This window comes from Ailuropoda melanoleuca, chromosome 1, assembly GCF_002007445.2.
Source record: "Ailuropoda melanoleuca isolate Jingjing chromosome 1, ASM200744v2, whole genome shotgun sequence".
NCBI lineage: Eukaryota > Metazoa > Chordata > Mammalia > Carnivora > Ursidae > Ailuropoda > Ailuropoda melanoleuca.
Genome location: NC_048218.1, coordinates 10082027 through 10088587, shown reverse-complemented (window position 1 = coordinate 10088587; position 6561 = coordinate 10082027).

The window sequence follows — 6561 nt, the reverse complement described above, 5'->3', positions numbered from 1 at the left end:
TTCTGCCCAGCCTCCTGCTTATTTCTCCCACCCGTGCTGAGTGTGTGCAGCTCAGTTCGGGCAGCAGGGGGCGCTGCTGGCCTGACTGGTCGGCGCGCCCAGGAGGCAGCACTCAGCTACATGTCCCAGACCATCGCCGGGCTTCCTAGATCCCCAGCAGTTCTCCCCATTGTCAGCACCCTGGCACTGGAAGCGGATGGGCTGTGCTTATGCCTGACGCCTCCTCTCTCCCAGTCGGTCCCTCTGCCAGGTATCTGTTTGTACAGCCTTGTGTAGCTCCCCAACCCACCCACCCAAACCCTTGCTCCCAGCGACTTGGGTTCTCGGCTGCGATCACCCAAGATACAGCATTGGGAGTGGGACTGTTCCCCAAACCTGAGCCCTTATGGTGTCGGAAAGAACGTTAGGGTTCGAAGCCAACAGCCAAGAAAGACTTCTCGAGGCGTCTTTGGTACAAAAAGGTGGTTTTATTAAAGAACAGGGACACGACCCGTGGGCAGAAAGAGCTGCACTGGGGTCCTGAGAAGTGGTTCATTATATACTTTCAAGTTGGGAGGAGGTTAGGAAAGCGAAGTCTCTAAGGAATTTTGGAAGCAAGGTTTCCAGGACCTTGAGAGGGGCTAACTATTGTTGGGAAAAGGTCATTTATGACCGTCTAATAAAACCTGAGTCATGAGACCCTTCAGATGTGTATTGGTGGGCCATGTGCTTGGGGCGGGGGGGGGTGTGTGTGTGATTGCCAACACGTATCTTGGGGGTTTAGAGATAAAGGAAATTTCTAAAGGAATTTTTATACGGTAAAGTAGACTTACAGGACCCTGGGGTGGGGCGGGGGTGGGGCTAGGATTGCCTTTTGCGCTTAGCAAAGTATTAACACCCAGACAGTTGAGTCCCTAGAGGAATGTCACTCTGCCTGTTTCAAGGACTTGTCAATGGGCCATAGGTAGTAAGGAAATTTAATGATTTTTCTTCTGCCTTTGTTTCCCACATCATTTAGGACCATCTGTCAGTCCCTTGTTTCCGCTTCCCTGAGAACCCCTGTCCTTGGAGCATCCCAGGAGTGTATCCCAGGCAAGATTCAAATGCCTTGCTCCCTGGGGAGGAAAGCTGCTTTCCAGAAAGTACTCTGAAATTTTTTGTGGTCATTCATGATTTCCAAAGCTGGCTCAGTGCCTGCCTGCTGCCTAGACCCTGTGGCATAACCAAGATGGGGCAATAGGGGTTCATCTCATGCCCTGGGTGGCTGGTACCATCTGTCTATGGTGTAATTTCCTCCCCCCAAAGAAATTTCGTCATTTCCAGGATTCGGGGCCCCAGGCAAAGGCCTAGAATTACCACCCATGCCTCCGTCAGTATTTTCCTGGGAACGGCACAGAATTTGGCAAATTCTGTCCAAGGGAGTATGTGTGGCACGTCGGTGTCACTGGACAGGGCTGAGTCAGAGACCACGTGTGCGTGAAGAGGTTGGTGATGGAGGACAAAGAGCAGGGCCCGCTAAGGATTTTAAATTCCATTCTAGATTGAAGGATGTATTAGCTTCCCGCTGCTGCTATAACCGTTCACCACACACTTGGGGGTTTAATACACATTTCTTTTCTTTCTGTTCCAGAGGCCAGAGGGAGAGGAGTTTCACAGGCTGAAGTCAAGGTGTCTGCAAAGCCATCCTCCCTCTGGAGGCTCGAGGGGAGACTCCTTTTCCTTGCCTGTCCCAGCTTCATGAGCCATGTTCCTTGCATCCCTGAGCTCAGGGCCCCTCCCTCCATGTTCAAAGCCAGGAGTGCAGTGTCTCGGTCTTTCCTGTGGTCAAATGTCTCTAGCTTCCTTCTTATAAGGACCCCTGTGATTGGTAGGGCTGGCCCAGATAACCCAGGAGAATCTCATCACAACATGGGGAGTGAGAAAGAGGACAGTCGGGGTGACCTCAGGGTTTCTAGGTTGAGCTGGGTGAATGCTCTCACAAGCCATGGGGGCAAGATATTAAAAAAAAAAAAGAGTTTGGATTTGGGCCCATTTTGCCTAAATGAATGAAAAGGAACAAACTGAACCAGGATGAAATGAAGTCTGGCTCAGGAACCCATCATCTGAGATGGGCAGGCAGCTCAGTCCACCTTGACTCTCTCTTCCCAGGTGAGCTTCAGTTTTCCCGAAGGTAGATGGGCCCTTGAGCTTCCTAGGAAATCAGCTTCCTTAGTTCCCAGTGCCAGCAAAGGAGCCTGCCGCAAACCCAGGTCGGGGGTGAAGGCTCTGAGCGCGTTTCCCCGATCACATCTGCTTCCGTGGTAGCATTTCCCAGTGATGCATTGGAGGAAATGCAGTATGTTTATAAAAACAAGGTGTATCGGGCCAAATGCAATTTAATCTATGTTATGTCCTCCATACTTGATTATTTGATATGAGTGTGGTTTTTTGTTTGTTTTTAAATTTATTTATTTGAGAGAGACAGCGCATGTGCGAAAAGGGCAGGGTAGAGGGGCAGAGAGATAAGCGGACTCCCCACTGAGCATGGAGCCCAATGCGGGGCTTCATCTCATGACCCTGAGATCAGGACCTGAGCCAAACTCGGGAGTTGGGTACTTAACCGACTGAGCCACCCAGACGCCCAGCGATAGGAGTTTTAAGAAAATTCCCATGCTCACCCATTAGTACCTCTACAAAGTGAATTTTTTTGTTGTTTCACAAAGGACTTGCTACAAAGACCAAAAACTGGAACTATTTTTACTGTATAAAAATTGTGAATTTAGGGGCGCCTGGGTGGCTCAGTCGTTAAGCGTCTGCCTTCTGCTCAGGGCGTGATCCCGGCGTTATGGGATCGAGCCCCACATCAGGCTCCTCCGCTGGGAGCCTGCTTCTTCCTCTCCCACTCCCCCTGCTTGTGTTCCCTCTCTCGCTGGCTGTGTCACTCTCTGTCAAATAAATAAATAAAATCTTTAAAAAAAATTGTGAATTTAACTCAATTTAAAAAGGATATTTGGCAATTGAGTCTATAATACAACCACATGAAAACTACTAGAATTTGGAAGGCGTAAAGACGTGAATGTGGTCACAAGCCATTATTTATAATGGTTATTGATGATCCTACATGATTTCTCCAACATTCATGGTTCTTAAATTTCTTTTATTTCTAGGAGAAAAAGAATGATGCGCATTTTGCATAACTTGCAAGAAAAGTGTTTTTTAGAAGCTTCAAAAATAAAACTGAACTTGCAGTAAAGTGGGGTTTTTATTCTTTTTCCATAGTTCATTCATTCCAAATGCAGCACTGCAAATGCATTTTCTAGTCCAATACGTCGCTGCTGCCTGAGGTCTCATGAGAGTATGGGTTGACATTAAAGTACACGAAAGTCAATGCCATTTACCACTGATTAATGTGGGTCTATATGATTCTTGAATTAGCAATGTGCTGATTCTGAACATATAAAAACATTAGTCCTATACATTAAACTTTAAGGAAGTAAATAGGACCCAAGTTGATTTCTCCAATTAACAAATTGCCACGGACACCCCGAGTTCTTCGGGAAAGTGTTCACACTCTAATTTGGGATGCTGCTTTGCCTTGCTGTATAATATTGTTTAAAGAATGTTATTAAATCATTATACACTCGGAAAATATTTTTATGAGGGCTATGGAGAATGGAGGCCTTCCCCAACTGTTGGCCATTGAACAAGATTTGAACATTTTTTTTCTTTATCCTGATTTTTAAAAATTAAGCCAACTTTATTGAGGCACACTTTACACATAACAAAATGCACCAGCTAAGCATGCGGTTGGATGAGTTTTGGGCAAAGGCACGCTTGCCGCTGCCACTGTGTTGCTCAGTCAAGGCACAGAGCATTTCCATCATCTGGAAAGTTTTTTCCTGCCCTTTCCAGTCACTCACGCTTTAGCTGATCACTCTGTTTGAGAAGAGAAATGTAAAAGCAAAATTTTTGTTCTTTTTTCATCTATTGCCTTACCCCAATACGATTAGGTCTCCTTTTCTCCCTCTTTTGTGCTCGTTGTTCCAGAAGCCCGGCAATTTGTTGGATTAAAGCACCGAGCTGCTTATTGGCTCTATTGACTAGGAGAGGAGAACATGCCTCATTCTTTTCCTATTCTTTCTCAGGCACCTCTCACTCCTCTGCGTCTGAAATCCCCATCCATTCACCCATCCATCCATCCATCCATCCATCCATCCATCCATCCATCCATTCATCCAACTTGTGTGGAATGTCAATTTTGAGGCACAGGCTCCCAGACATCCTGCCTCCACTAGACAGGTTCAAACAGGGAAGACCAACAATTTCACAATTATGCTAAAAAGTCAACGCGCACGACAACGGGAAAGTGTGGCGCACGATGGGGGACTCAGCAGGAGCGCTGGGAATGATTCTCGGGAGGAAGAGACATCAGCGCTGCAGAACCCTAGGGTAAGTGTCGGTGAGTCAGTTAATTCTGTCAGCAATATTTATCACTTGCTGTGGGCTGGGCCTGCTGGTAGCTGCCAGGGATTCAGCCAGACATGGACCTGCTCTCACAGGGTGCCTAGCATTATCGAGTTAGCACGAGCAGGGCTGGGGCACTGGGATCATGGTCTAGGCACAGGGTGACGGGTGTGATGGTGCACAGGAAAGAGACAATACGGTGAGTGAGTTAGAAACCCTGCAAATGCCACGTGATCAGAGCTTGAATGTCAGCCAGGAGGGGGCTCGCCCGACGGTACTCAGGGCCAGAGCTGTGGGCTTGGGTTAGAGCAATGGGTTGGCTCTCATTGGCCTTGTAGAATGGTCACTGAATCCCGAATCGGCATCTTGAAAGACAAAGAAATGTTGAATGTAGACACCACAGTTCAATCACTTTCAAAGGGTTTCCTCCTGCCTTTCAGAACCGTAGCCATGATTAGAATGACCTTTCAGGAGCAGCAGAGAGGCAGTGCTGAAGAAAGTAAGGCACGGGAGGATGCAATCCTTCTACCTGATTGCATCAACTCCCGGAGTCACAGGGGTGGGAATTTCAGATGCGAATTAAAGACGGCCAAGCGTGGTGGCATCCTCGAAAAGAAAAATCCCTACGTGTCTTTAGAAGACCAGAGAACTGGGGAAGAAAGAATGCATTGCTTCTGTGTGTTCTAACTTCTTCCTAAATAATTTTTAGGTTGTTTAGAGTCTCCCTCTGGCTTGTGGACCTTTAGATGACTGCCATGTGACAGGCACTTCATATATTGAGGGGAATATTCCACAGGGTTCTGCAACCCCATGACATACATTTAGAGTATGACATACCCCAGCTGCTGATTCCTTTTGGGCCATAACATGTCCGTATGGTGTATTGAATCTGTTGTAATTTAATATTTGAGAAAATCTGTTTACTTTGTAGTGAGTTCTGTACATGTCTGTCACAGAAAACGAGGGCTCTCTGAAAACCCACATCTCCCATGGGCACTCATTCACGCTGCATTCTGGAAATACGAAATCCTAAATGCTTGCTGACTGCACATCAATCTTCCTAACCCAAATATTAATAGCTGCATGAAACGTTAGTACTTCCCCATCGATCACCACCCCCTTGGGTTTAGCGTCCTCTGTTGCAGGGAGGGCATTTCTTTTCTTGGACGACTCCATGCTGGTTTCACCAGATCAGAAATGGATTCTATCAAAATCTAAGGAACACATTCAATCAATGGCAAAAGGGTATGTTCTGCCTGATGTCACCTGGTCTGTCTGTTGCTTCGCACTTCAGAGCCCTTCGATGAGCAGGGCCGGACCAAGGGATGGGTGAGTCCTGAGCGTGCTCATGATTTGGGGCCCTTGGTATCCCCAGCCTGGTCAGCAGCGAGTGCATGCATCACTGGTGTCAGGATTCCAGCTGAGGCTGCCACAGAAGGACTCATCGGCCATCGTCCTCCCGAGTGAAGATGTTCAGTGACTTGTGATTTCTACTTGAGGCTTTGTCGTCTTCATGGGCTGTGGGACCATCGCTCCTATTTTCCCAGGTGTGCGAGGGAACCAACTGGAAATCTGAGTGAATGGACAGCACATTCTTTTTTTTTTTTTTTTTAAGATTTTATTTATTTATTTGACAGAGAGAGACAGCCAGCGAGAGAGGGAAGTGGGGGAGTGGGAGAGGAAGAAGCAGACTCACAGCAGAGGAGCCTGATGTGGGGCTCGATCCCAGAACTCCGGGATCACGCCCTGAGCTGAAGGCATATGCTTAACGACTGACCCACCCAGGCGCCCCGGGACAGCACATTTTTATCCCAGGGTTATTGATGAGAAAGGATCCTGGGCCGGCACACCGTGTAATTCACCTGTGCTCCCCAGGGGGCTCCTCACTTCTCAACGTGATGAACAAGGACAGCCCCCTCCCTCGCTAGGTGCTCAATTAGTGAATCTGCTCGATAATCAGATTTGGCCACCGGATCGAAAAGTGGTATCTCCCGCATTTAACCCTCAAACACATACGGGTTTAAGACATGGAAATTCTCCTGGACGTGACAGGATGAGGCTCTTTGTAAGAGAAAAAAAAAGAGCATGTGAATTTTCATGGAAAAATGCCTCATGTTAATCTTGACCGAGATTAATGTC